The sequence below is a fragment of the Corythoichthys intestinalis genome, chromosome 1 (genome assembly GCF_030265065.1).
Source record: "Corythoichthys intestinalis isolate RoL2023-P3 chromosome 1, ASM3026506v1, whole genome shotgun sequence".
Lineage (NCBI taxonomy): Eukaryota > Metazoa > Chordata > Actinopteri > Syngnathiformes > Syngnathidae > Corythoichthys > Corythoichthys intestinalis.
This window is the reverse complement of record NC_080395.1, coordinates 28456527-28470450: the sequence shown is the minus strand read 5'-3', so window position 1 is coordinate 28470450 and position 13924 is coordinate 28456527. Positions and strand designations below refer to the sequence as shown.

The following is a 13924-nucleotide window of genomic DNA, read 5'->3' as shown; positions in this document are numbered from 1 at the left end:
GCGTGCAATATTATTCGGCCCCTTTACTTTCAGTGCAGCAAACTCACTCCAGAAGTTCAGTGAGGATCTCTGAATGATCCAATGTTGTCCTAAATGACCTATGATGATAAATAGAATCCACCTGTGTGTAATCAGGTCTCCGTATAAATGCACCTGCTCTGTGATAGTCTCAGGGTTCTGTTTAAAGTGCAGAGAGCATTATGAAAACCAAGGAACACACCAGGCAGGTCCGAGATACTGTTGTGGAGAAGTTTAAAGCCGGATTTGGATACAAAAAGATTTCCCAAGCTTTAAACATCTCAAGGAGCACTGTGCAAGCCATCATATTGAAATGGAAGGAGCATCAGACCACTGCAAATCTACCAAGACCCGCCCGTCCTTCCAAACTTTCTTCTCAAACAAGGAGAAAATTGATCAGAGATGCAGCCAAGAGGCCCATGATCACTCTGGATGAACTGCAGAGATCTACAGCTGAGGTGGGAGAGTCTGTCCATAGGACAACAATCAGTCGTACACTGCAAAAATCTGGCCTTTATGGAAGAGTGGCAAGAAGAAAGCCATTTCTCAAAGATATCCATAAAAAGTCTCGTTTAAAGTTTGCCACAAGCCACATGGGAGACACACCAAACATGTGGAAGAAGGTGCTCTGGTCAGATGAAACCAAAATTGAACTTTTTGGCCACAATGCAAAACGATATGTTTGGTGTAAAAGCAACACAGCTCATCACCCTGAACACACCATCCCCACTGTCAAACATGGTGGTGGCAGCATCATGGTTTGGGCCTGTTTTTCTTCAGCAGGGACAGGGAAGATGGTTAAAATTGACGGGAAGATGGATGCAGCCAAATACAGGAACATTCTGGAAGAAAACCTGTTGGTATCTGCACAAGACCTGAGACTGGGACGGACATTTATCTTCCAACAGGACAATGATCCAAAACATAAAGCCAAATCTACTGGTATGGAATGGTTCAAAAATAAACGTATCCAGGTGTTAGAATGGCCAAGTCAAAGTCCAGACCTGAATCCAATCGAGAATCTGTGGAAAGAGCTGAAGACTGCTGTTCACAAACACTCTCCATCCAACGTCACTGAGGTCGAGCTGTTTTGCAAGGAAGAATGGGCAAGAATGTCAGTCTCTCGATGTGCAAAACTGATAGAAACATACCCCAAGCGACTTGCAGCTGTAATTGGAGCAAAAGGTGGCGCTACAAAGTATTAACGCAAGGGGGCCGAATAATATTGCACGCCCCACTTTTCAGTTTTGTATTTGTTAAAAAAGTTTAAATTATCCAATAAATTTTGTTCCGCTTCACAATTGTGTCCCACTTGTTGTTGATTCTTGACAAAAAATTAAAATTTTATATCTTTATGTTTGAAGCCTGAAATGTGGCGAAAGGTTGCAAGGTTCAAGGGGGCCGAATACTTTTGCAAGGCACTGTATAATGAAGTTGTGTATTTACTGGGCACGTGCTATGTGCAAACGCGCTTTGCCAGCTCAGCTGACTCGGACATTAGACAGAGCATGCCCAGCTCACGACCTAGTCACAAGTCCAGTGCATTTACCGGCTGACGCTGCCTGAATGCAGCAGGTAATATTCTTTTTCTGAGCTCAGACGTATATGACGTGGCTAACATGTGATGGCAGCGTGCTACACTACAATCCTCAATTTTCTACAGCTTAATACAAAATAACATTTAACAAGCAGCAAACAAAGAATTTTGGTTATATTATATTTTAACTGAATGATGACATGACACCTGTCATGGATATGAATGTGAGCTTGAGATGTCATTAAGTGTAATTTAGTAAATTATTTCATTTTGATGCAAAATTGAGATTTTTTTCCAAATGTCTTTAGGTTGGGACTAGAGAAACTGCGTCAGGGTTTGGATACCTAATGACATCTGTCATAAACGGTCATTAATGTTAATGACAGTGTCTTATGACACTGAATTCAAATATAGTGTTACAAGAATTTCACTAAGTAATCAGTGTTTTCATCAACGACAACGAAAATATTGCGTCAACATACACTTTTGCAATGACGATGACATGACGATTACAAGCTAAAAACGTGCTTTGGGGGATTAAAACATAACGAGACGAATGCCACTTTCCGTCTGATGAGACGAGAACGAGATAAAAATGCGCATTAGTTTCCGTCGCATGTTCACAATATGTGACATTTTATGTGTAGTTAGCCTGCGTAGTAGCAGTGTCTGGTTGTGTCACTCGTCACGTGCTGTGCCCCCTCCACCCCCTTCCTGACTTACCAATGTGTTGTCTCCAGTCTTCTGCAGGCTTGCACACACTGTATAGTTTGTTTTCTTGGCCAGAGAGAATACGTATGCAATGTGCTTTAGCCATTAAAGGTCTGTGTTAGGTGATCATTACACACTAAATGTAACTCGTGGCATTACATAGCATTCCCGTTAGCATTAGGCTAACGCTAATGATGAGCGTCCCCTTAAACTCTCGGACAACTTTTTTTTTTTTTTTTTTTTTTTTTTTTTACTCACAGTTCGCGGTGTCCAGGTGGGTATAATTAATTGAAAATAATGTAGTGCTTTCCTGCTGAGTGTGTATTATCACCACGTTGGCGTTACCCTTGTAGATAGAAGCGACAATATGTGCTCTTCTGTCAATGTTCATTTGAAATAGTTGGAAACCTATTATTTATTTTTGGAGTATTCTTTTTTAATTATAATCCAGAAGAAAACATTTTTAGTAAACGTCTACTAAAACCAGGCAAAATTAGGGGCCGTTTACATGGTGACTCGCCGAAAAGACGAAAAATTTCATGTTTGCATCTATATGGTTTCGTTGCCATTCGATCAATGTCGCAATTCCGCATCAAAAAGATGTAGTATTCATGGCAGGCCCTAGGGGGCAGTGCAAATTTATGAGGTGACAGCGAATGAAGCACTTTGATCCCAACAACCTCCTCAGCCCGGAAGACAACATGCCCGCCCACTCCAAGCAATGACATTTTTCTTTTGCTCCAAAAGGCACAAAAAAATGGAAACATTCAACATTTTTAAATTAAAAATATTTTTAAAACAGTAAATTAAAGCCGACAATCCGCCATTTGCTGTTTTTAATGTTTAGTAGCACCGCTGCGCACGCCCAATATGACATGAGTGAGTGCTGACGATATCGGCGCGGGAGCTTTCCATTTGTATGGATGCAGAGCAAGCCCCATCAAGCCCCCGCAATCGAATCCTCCCACTTTGGAGGCAGGATTCCAAGGTTTGCGTGTTTGCCTTCCATTTTCGCTGACACCATATGAAGCCGAGGCCATTCCGCAACACAGTCATTGCGTCTTGGTGTTGAGACTCACCATGTAAACTAACCCTTAGTCTTGAGTTTTCATCAACAAAAACTAGACAAACACAAGCACATTTTGAGATGACCAAAATATGATTAAGACGAATAAGTATTTATTATTGTATAAGTCCAAAAGACGAAGGCGAAAATTATAAGCGCTGCCAAAAACAACACTTAAAGTAACTTATTAACAAACTATACCTGACATATGATATTCACAGATCTTAGATGGGTTACCCCATTTTTCTAAAGCTTTATTGTTTATTTTTTATTTTTTTTTCAAGTTAAGGCACCACACAGAAATTAATAATTTAATTGTGTGGCAGGATTTGTGTATTATCATTATTATTTAATTACAGGTGTTTTAGCTCATTTCAATGTACTTTATTTATATGGGCTATCATTTATTTTATTATGTATTTTTTTTACAAATGTGATGTAGTAATTATTTATATTATATCTTTTATGTTGTATAATTTTAGTTCCTATGTGAATATTAGTTCCTACTTGTTTTGTTGTGGTAGGAGGGTTTTGTATTGAACACGGGGGTACTGATGCGCCAAAGTAAAAAGCAGAGTACATACTGTCCTGCCGTGTTGGTTATTGTTATAGCAGAGAAGAAAGCAGTAAACAACAAGTAAACTGTGACCTGATCTAGCCACAGCCTCAAGAGATCTGATGGACTTGAAAAGTAAGTTAAGATTGCATATTATTTCGAAAATCGATCGGATCCACTGTTTTTTTACACGAGTGACTTCCGGCCTGCCCGATCCTATAGTAGTATTAACTAGAGCTGGGAATCTTTGGGCACCTAACGATTTGATTACGATTACGATTCAGAGGCTCCGATTCGATTATAAAACGATTATTGATGCACCCCCTCCTTTTTTTTTTTTTTTTTTTAAATGTTTTGTACATTAGTTCCAAAATTGTGCAAAAATCCTCTCAGGCTAAACCAAACTACTATTTCTGTATCAAGTTAACATATAACAGTAAACAAATATACAAAAATAACAGTAAATAAAAAAACTCCAGTCCCCATTCTGTATCAGCAGCTTTAAACAACATTCAATTAATTTCATGTTGTGAATCACTGTTACAGTTGTTAAAATTACTCCCGTTATTCCATAATTTCCCTTCTGTCTACTTTTGTCAAATTTTAAAAACTTTCATCATTTAAAGATAGATTCAAGATAAGATTCTGCCGATTTAGGAGTATTTTAGATAAAAAGTTAATTAGGCTCGCTACAACAGAGCCTTCTAGAGAGGTCTACTGCTTTAAGATGGCGGCTGTTTACTTACGCCGTAAAGTCTGTCATTTCGCATCTCTGTTTAATAATACATGTTTAACACCGACGTCGTCTGTCATTTTGCATCTAGTTCTACATATATTTGATATCTACTATAGCCGTATGTTTGTAGCAACTAGCAACTGGACGTTGTTTGTAGCGGCTGTCGGCCGCAGTCAGGTATGATTGTTTTTCTATCTAGAGGCATGAGTTGAACATGATATTTACTCTCGGTCCGTTCTTCATTGCGTCCCACTTTACCTGGTATAATTCAATAATCGGAATTTGGATATTTGTGAATCGTTCTAGAATCTTCCACGGCCGAATCGCGAATAATCTAAGAATTGGAAATTTCGCACGCCTCTAGTATTAACGCAGGGGGGCCGCGTCTCGCGTCAAATAGGGGCCAAATACACCAGATGAATCATAGTTCCGGTTCCGGTCCGGCTCCGGTAAAAAATGACGCCGGAGCCAATCTGTTCCAATTATATCCTATTGCTCAACGTATACCGGCCGCGTCACAGCTCCGGATTGACTGCGGACCATCTCCAGCGTGCCGCAGCCCGCCGGATGGTGTGGGCTATTTTCTATTTTTGCCGGACATGCACCCAACAACATGGGCAGAGCCGGGCCTGACTGGGGTTAACCTTTGAAGTAGATGGCACAGGACTCAGGCTGAGCAAAGGCAATATGGGTTTTCGTTAGGCCTGAACGATATTGGAAAAAACTATTGCTGCGATTTTTTTGGGGTTTGCGATTTTATATTGCGGTATTTAAAAAATATATATATAGTTGTTTTTTTTTTTTTTAAAGAGATTTTCACTAGATGACTTGAATAGCTGTTTGGAAAGACTTTGGATGACTCTCAATGACCAGTGTACAGTGATCCCTTGTTTTTCGCGGTTAATGGGGACCAGAACCCGCCGCGATAAGTGAAAAACCGCGAAGTTGCGCACCCCGCCCCCCAAATTTTTATTTTTTTGTGTGTGTGCTCAATGTATTTATTCAGATTTAGCATTGGAAAGAGATACATATAAGGCATGTTTTTTTTTTCTCACCTTTTCCCCAAAGTATGATTATATATATATATATTAATAAATGGTTTTAAGCACTTCAAATGTTATGTTATATTATGATCAGTTTTAAACATAACTGTCCAACCAAATCATTTTTGAACAAGAATAAAGTACTGTAGTCGAAAAATGCTTGGCTTTATTAAATACTTCTGTTTATCTACCTTAGCTGTGATTCTTGTTGGACATGTAGAAATTACAAACTCCTCATGATCACTTCTGGCATTTAATTTATATGTCTCAAACGTCTCCACACACACAAATTCGTTCCAAAGTGGCTCCTTGCAGAAACTGTTTTACAAGTTAAACGATGATTGACAGCTGCTGCGCTGTGATGTCCGCTTCTTTGGCAAGATCAAAGATACTAGCATCGTTAACGTTAATAAGCAAGTGCTGCAGTGACTGTGAGGTTCAAAGAGCATGTGAGGCTCTGCACAGAGCAGAAAGCAGGGCGTATGTGGATTAAAAAAAAAACTATCGCACGTCCTTGCGATGGGACTATCGCGCACGCAGACATCGCGATGGCAATGTTTAAACGATATATCGTTCAGGCTTAGTTTTCGTAGCATATCTTATTAATATTATTAACATTTAAATAAACATGATTGATGACGTATTGTTTTGTTAGTGTGGTCTCTAACAAATGAATAAGTAGGTACATTAATTTATTTATTTATTTATTTATTTTTTTTTTCAGTGGAAGCTAAAAAAAAGTAAACAGTCATGACATCATGCCCGAGTCACTCACTGCATGTGAAACCTGCTGAGCCTTTAATGTAAATGTGAACTAGGTGGTACAGTACCTGTCCATTTCCCTAATGTCTGAAAGCCTCAGATTCCAGGTCACATTACCCTGTATTGTTTCGGGATATTATGTTTAAAAGCAACTCAAGTGTCAAGAAGTACACACCATGGGATAATCATTCCGAATAATCTTTAATACACATATGATAATCTGTTCTTTGCCCAGTTTAATCACAAAAAAAGTAAAAATGCTGAAGTGTAGTTCTGTTGGATTTTTAGCATGACTGTATCCTGCTCAACATTCACCTTTCCTTTTTTTCTTATGACTTTCTAACGCAGTTATAACCTTTTTTGTTGAAGCACAACAGGCAACACACAAAAGGTTAATTACACCAGATGGGCATGATTAGTAAATGTGTTTAAATAGACATGGGAGGGGGACATTTAGGTGTGGCTGCAAAGGGTGGCATGCATCAAGCAAAGTGACAACAGTTGTTTACCCTGATTAAGCCAAGCCCTTGAAGGGCGCTTAAGCACCTATGCAAGCGGGTTGCAGCCCTGAAGGAGAAGAGTCCGGCTGTGTTAATAGCGAAGCAATCAGCGACCATTGAGGTTAATGGGCTTTCAGCGAGTCGTCTCGGGCTAATGTGTGATTTGCGGGGTGAGCCCGTAGCCTGGCATTAAAACCACGCCGCACACTCTGCCGACGCTGCCCCGGCTCGACTTTTTAGCTCGCCACACCCTCGGGCACTGCGGCATGGTTTGACGGTAAATATTTGTTTGAGTAAAAAGAAGTGGCTCAATTTGCTCGGCCTTCGCTTACATACTAAAGGAAGCATTTCTTTATTACCTCCTGTCTACACTGTCATCTCTTCAGGCTGTAAATAAGTTAAGGGCGAGTGAGCGGTCGGGTGGCGGGGGGGTGTGATGATGATGATGAATTGATAGTACAGAAAGTCAATGGCGACAAAGATGGGGAGTCGCACTTGCTTTTCTCTGCACTTACCTGTCTTTTCTTTCTCTCTGTCTCTCTCACTCGCTTTCCACGAGCCCTCTTAAACTGTGACATTTCCGTTTCCCTGGAGACAGAGTGTGCCAGGCGGTTGCTATGACAACTCCCTGCACTTTCAATGTGCACACAAACACACACGCACACCATAAAGGGGATGGTGCGAGAGGAAAGAGGGATATCCAGAGGAAAAGCACACCTGCTGGCTTCCTGCTAATTGGCTATTTCTCTTTCACACTTTTTTTTTTAACACTCCATGTCTGCTTTTAACTTTGTACCCTCTCCCTGGATTGCTCTCCATTCCTGACTTTAGAAGTTCTCCCCATCTATTGTGGCCACTTTTAAATTGCTCACCTCTTTCAAGTTCTTCTTGCTCACTTACGCAAGCACTCAAGGCCTCCAGAGTCTGGCATTTATCTTCATCTGACCTTGTCACTCCCTATCATCACGCTCAGCTACATGCTACACTGTTGAAACACTTGAACGCACCATGCTTTTATTATTAGCTGCTTGTCATACTGGGTTGTTTTGATGTGTTTGAGCTTTGGGTAAACCCTGTGCCCTTCCTTTCAAATATGCTCTTTACTTACACTGGGGGGTTGTGGCAGAGTTCTGGGCAGTAAGTATACTTGTATCTGAGCGTGCATTGGCAAAGTATTCTTAAACCTTGAAATATCACAACCATCATCAGGAGAGATAAGTTCTATGTTCTTGAAGAGATAAAAATATTTCCCCAACATATTTATTGTTTCTATGTGTTTAGATATTATAGGCCTACTGATCGAAATAGCTTCAAGGATTAAGAATTACATTTATGCACTTTTCACCTACACTTTTTATAGCCTTGCTTAATTTTAGGAGACCAGAGCACCAACTATTTACATTTGGTACAAGCAATTCAATATGCATTCATCTTTCGACTCATTCATTCTCACGAGTGTTGTGGGGGTGTTGCAGCCTATCTCAGTTAGCTACGGGCCGAAAGCATGGTACACCCTGAATCTGCATAGCCCATTGAATACTATACAGCAGAGGTCACGGAACCGCTGACCTCGGTCCGGTTTCGGACCCCCAAGCCGTCTGGACCGGATCTCAAGCTGTCGCGACTAATACAAGTTGCAACAACAAAAATCCTTTTTGTCTGCGGGTTTGCAGAGCGGAGGTGGGCAACTAACAAAAACCTTAGCGGTGACGCGCGTGAGCCAGCCAATGGGAGTGAAGCATTTGAAAGTTATTTTTAGAACAGCATGTCTCACACTCGCTTTCCAGACTCCGCGGAGTGACAGCCAAATACTGAGCCGAAAGAAGTTGGAGGAAGAGGCGAAAAGGTACGGCAAATGGCGTGCTCAAAACTACGCAAGATTGATGCAGAAAATAGTGTTTAAAGAGGAGTGGACCAACACATTTTTGTTCATTTTACCTGGCAGCAGCACAAGACCGCTGTGGCTCATCTGTTCAGAGACGGTAGCGCTTGAAAAGAGCAGCAATTTGAAAAGGCACTATGAGACGAAGCACGCAGATTTTTCGCAAAGTTTCCCTATGAACTCTGCCATCCGTTCTCAAAAAATAGCGGAATTAAGGGCTCAATATGATCGCACCTCAAGGCTCATGGTTCAATGCTTCACTGCACATCAATGCGCAAATGATTGCTCCCCCAGAATAGCGTGGATATTGGGTCAAAACAAAAAGTCTTTCAATGACGCACCGATTGTCAAAGATTGTATGACTGTCAAAAAATTAAGCAAGTCCCTCTGTCAGCATCCACAATTAATTTTTTTTTTTTTTTTTAAAGTCTTGAACATGCTTTTATGTTGCTATTTAATGATTCAATTACATCACTTTTTTCGTTTTAAGCACCTTTTATATATTTTTTACATTTTTATATGTTGTAATTATCAGCATGGCCACGTAAAGATACATTTGTATTTTGGGGAAAAAAAGAAGCATTAAAAATATTTCCGGACCCGGGATTGTTGTAATTTTTTAATTTCGGACCCAGAGGATTTTTAATTCATGACCCCTGCTATACAGCGATACCTCAACATACAATCGCATCGACATACGATCCTTTCGACATCCGACTTAAAATTTGACTCGTCATTTGTCTCAACATATGAAGAAATGCTCGAAATACGACGATTCATGACAGCATTGCAAGACGGACGCACAGCGGATTTTCTTGTGGGAGAAACCAGCATGGGTCCCAACAAGGTTATTGCAGGTGGTCAGGAAAGGAAAAAGGTGATGCTCTACCATCAAAATTAAGAAGGAAATGATAGAAAAATATGAACGTAGTTAGCATGTGACTGAACTGGCTAGACAACACAGCTCACAGGTCCCCCCAACCCCTGCCAACAACATGAATGAATAGAAAGGGTTTGACAAATATATAAGTGTAGGCAAAATGAACTCTATACAACTATGAATGAATAGAGAAAGTAAAAACTTCCCTCTCTTCCGCATCTCTCTCACTCGCTTGTCAGTGAGATGGTGCGTTCAGGAACAGTATGCAAAACACAACTCCTACATTAAAATCCAATTAGTTACATTATTTTTTTACTATTATTTTAACCTGTATTTTATTCTTATTATTCCAATTTGTATTAATAATGTATTTTTTTTGCTATGTGTAATTATCATTAGTAATTGTGCCTGTGTTGCTCCTCTGGGGTTCAGAGAGCAAATTAGGTAAACCAATTCGGCTTCTGTGATGATAGACTAGAGGACATGAGTTCAGCTACAAGCCGTTTTTACTACACAAAAAGAGGAAAAGTATTTTTTTTTACCAACATATATATATATATGTACATAACAAAAGATAAAAGAAATGGCCTCCAAAAGTCCACAAAGGAAAAGTATTTTTTTTAACCAACATATATATGTACATAACAAAAGATAACAAAAGAAATGGCCTCCAAAAGTCCACAAAGTCCAAATGGCCATAGAAAAAATTCAACCATTCGCATACACATTTTTGAATATTTAAATACACAATAAAATGTGTACCTTGCTTTTTAATTCAACATAGGAAGCATATTTAACATTCTTAATCATCTGTATGTAACAACTGTTTTCAACATGTACTAAATGGTTTCCGCTAGGGCAGGGTTCACTAAATCTGGACCTCGGTGCCACTTTTCCTGTCGTGTTTTCCATGTCTCCCTCCTCCAACACACCTGAATCAAAATAATCAGGATCATTTTCAGGCTTCTGGAGAGGTTGCTGATGACATAATCATTTGAGTCAGGTGTGTTAGGGGAGAGAGACGTGGAAAACACGACAGGAAAAGTGGCACCGAGGTCCGGATTTAGTGAACCCTGCGCTAGGGTATGTTACATCATCATCTTCCTACGCTAGGCCGTTAGCTCCGCAGGTTAGCATACAACCTTATCCCGTTTGACTCAAAAACGCTTAACATATTATTGCTTTTCACACCGTAGATTATCATAATAAACCCTTGCTAACAGTGATAATATATGCTTAACAGATTGATGCAGAGTTTTCAACCAACCTGTGATGACAGAGTAGAGGACATGAGCTACAAGCCGTTTTTACTCAACAACAAAGGAAAAGTAATTTCTTCCTCTCTGGCGCCTCCACTCTTCAGAGCGCGACATGCGCCATCCACTGGCCAAAGTAGGAATTACATTTAACTCAAAAGAGTATGTTAGAATCAACTAGATACATTTTTAAACTTTTTTTATTTTTCGGAAAATTGCCGTTTACGGGCGAACGGAAAATTTTTCGTGGCGGTTTGAAAAATTCCCATCGTCACGCGAAAAATCCGGTCGTGCCGATACCTCAACGGTGCCGATCGGTGCTACGGTTTGGGCTGTGCGTTGGCTCAAAAAAACGCGGAGAATTTATTGAATAATAATAATAAGAAGAAGAAGAATAAAGTTGCAGAATAACAATACCTTGTTCTTTCCCTTGGAAAGACCAAGGTAATTAAAATATTTCAAGTTAACACGAAGCAAGAAAAAAAATAACAATTGTAGGGGGTGTTTAATTTTACTTTTCAATTTCCAACCCTCGACACCCGCAGTATTTATTAAGGATTTAGCATAGGTTTTTGGGCTGTGGAACAAATTAATCAAATTATAACGTACAATGATACCTCGACATATAATCCTTTGGACACCCGACACAAAATTTGACTTATCATTTGTCTCGAAATATGGTTGAAATCTGACGATTTATGACAGCGTTGGAAGTTCAGTGTTTTCCTGCAAGACGGACGCCCGGAGGATTTTGTAGTGAGAGAAATCAACAGGCGACGCTTACCATTGAAATTAAGAAGGAAATGATAGAAAAATATGAGTGTGGTGTGCGTGTGCGTGAACTGGCTAGACGACGCGGCTCACCGGTCACCCTCCTCTACCTACCTACACACCCGCTGGCTCCTCCCTCCGTTCCCGAAAAGTTAAGGTGACAATAAATCACATTTGTTATTTCTTTTTTTTTCATAATATATTTTTTTACATGTGTCCTATTTAATGTATTTGTTAAATTAGACAGAACATCGCTCACCGTATCCACCACAGGAACCCGCTGTCTCCTCACACCTCTCTTCCCCAGTCTTTATAAGTTGAAGTGACAATAAAAATGCTTTTTTAAATTTCTATATATTAATATTATTCCAATTTGTATACGTATATAATTCCTTTGTTTTGCTATGTGTAAGTGCTATTAGTAATTTAACCTGAAGTATATATTAACAATTTAGCGTAGGTTTTTTTGGCTGTGGAACGAATTAATGAAATTCTAATGTATTCTTATAGGAAAGTCCCACTTGACATACGACAATTTTGACTTACAAAACAGGTACGGGAACAAATTCAATTCATATGTAGAGGTACCACTGTATTACAGAACTCTACATTACATTTTAGCTGAGAAAATATTTTCTATCCTGTTGGTAATTATCACCACGCTTGCTTCCCTTGAACATACTACACACATCATCCACTGTTAGTACGGTTGGCTTGTTCTCTTGATATTTTGGTATATGCTTTGTTCTCCCACCCGATTGTTGCCTTTACACATATACATATAAATGCATAAATCACCTTCATTCACCATCAAACATGTGTAAAGGGGCTGTTATGCTTCAGCGTTTGGGCGACGCCGTAGCTATGCCCTCAACGGCCCTGCTTGGAGCCCACGCTGTAGCCCGACACACGCCTCCCCAAATTCTTGACTACACGTCATGGTGACGCGTTGCTACAGTGCCTTGCAAAAGTATTCGGCCCCCTTGAATCTTGCAACCTTTCGCCACATTTCAGGCTTCAAACATAAAGATATGAAATTTAATTTTTTTGTCAAGAATCAACAACAAGTGGGACACAATCGTGAAGTGGAACAACATTTATTGGATAATTTAAACTTTTTTAACAAATAAAAAACTGAAAAGTGGGGCGTGCAATATTATTCGGCCCATTTACTTTCAGTGCAGCAAACTCACTCCAGAAGTTCAGTGAGGATCTCCGAATGATCCAATGTTGTCCTAAATGACCGATGATGATAAATAAAATCCACTTGTGTGTAATCAAGTCTCCATATAAATGCACCTGCTCTGTGATAGTCTCAGGGTTCTGTTTAAAGTACAGAGAGCTTTATGAAAACCAAGGAACACACCAGGCAGGTCCGAGATACTGTTGTGGAGAAGTTTAAAGCCGGATTTGGATACAAAAAGATTTCCCAAGCTTTAAACATCTCAAGGAGCACTGTGCAAGCCATCATATTGAAATGGAAGGAGCATCAGACCACTGCAAATCTACCAAGACCCGGCCGTCCTTCCAAACTTTCTTCTCAAACAAGGAGAAAACTGATCAGAGATGCAGCCAAGAGGCCCATGATCACTCTGGATGAACTGCAGAGATCTACAGCTGAGGTGGGAGAGCCTGTCCATAGGACAACAATCAGTCGTACACTGCACAAATCTGGCCTTTATGGAAGAGTGGCAAGAAGAAAGCCATTCCTCAAAGATATCCATAAAAAGTCTCGTTTAAAGTTTGCCACAAGCCACCTGGGAGACACACCAAACATGTGGAAGAAGGTGCTCTGGTCAGATGAAACCAAAATTGAACTTTTTGGCCACAATGCAAAACGATATGTTTGGCATAAAAGCAACACAGCTCATCACCCTGAACACACCATCCCCACTGTCAAACGTGGTGGCAGCATCATGGTTTGGGCCTGCTTTTCTTCAGCAGGGACAGGGAAGATGGTTAAAATTGACGGGAAGATGGATGCAGCCAAATACAGGAACATTCTGGAAGAAAACCTGTTGGTATCTGCACAAGACCTGAGACTGGGACGGAGATTTATCTTCCAACAGGACAATGATCCAAAACATAAAGCCAAATCTACAATGGAATGGTTCAAAAATAAACGTATCCAGGTGTTAGAATGGCCAAGTCAAAGTCCAGACCTGAATCCAATCGAGAATCTGTGGAAAGAGCTGAAGACTGCTGT

The 13924-nt window shown here is 40.1% G+C and overlaps 1 protein-coding gene and 1 long non-coding RNA gene across 11 annotated transcripts in view; one reads left to right on the top strand and one right to left on the bottom strand.

Moving 5' to 3' along the window:
* The window catches only part of LOC130914422 (uncharacterized), a 60854-nt gene extending 49837 nt beyond the window's left edge, over window positions 1-11017 (bottom strand). Inside the window, exon 1 of the long non-coding RNA XR_009062912.1 lies at window positions 10959-11017. This is a non-coding gene — a long non-coding RNA (uncharacterized LOC130914422). The remainder of the gene's footprint in view (window positions 1-10958) is intronic.
* Window positions 1-13924, top strand: part of celf6 (CUGBP Elav-like family member 6) — a 380567-nt gene that overhangs the window by 113326 nt on the left and 253317 nt on the right. The gene's annotated exons all lie outside the window — the stretch shown is intronic.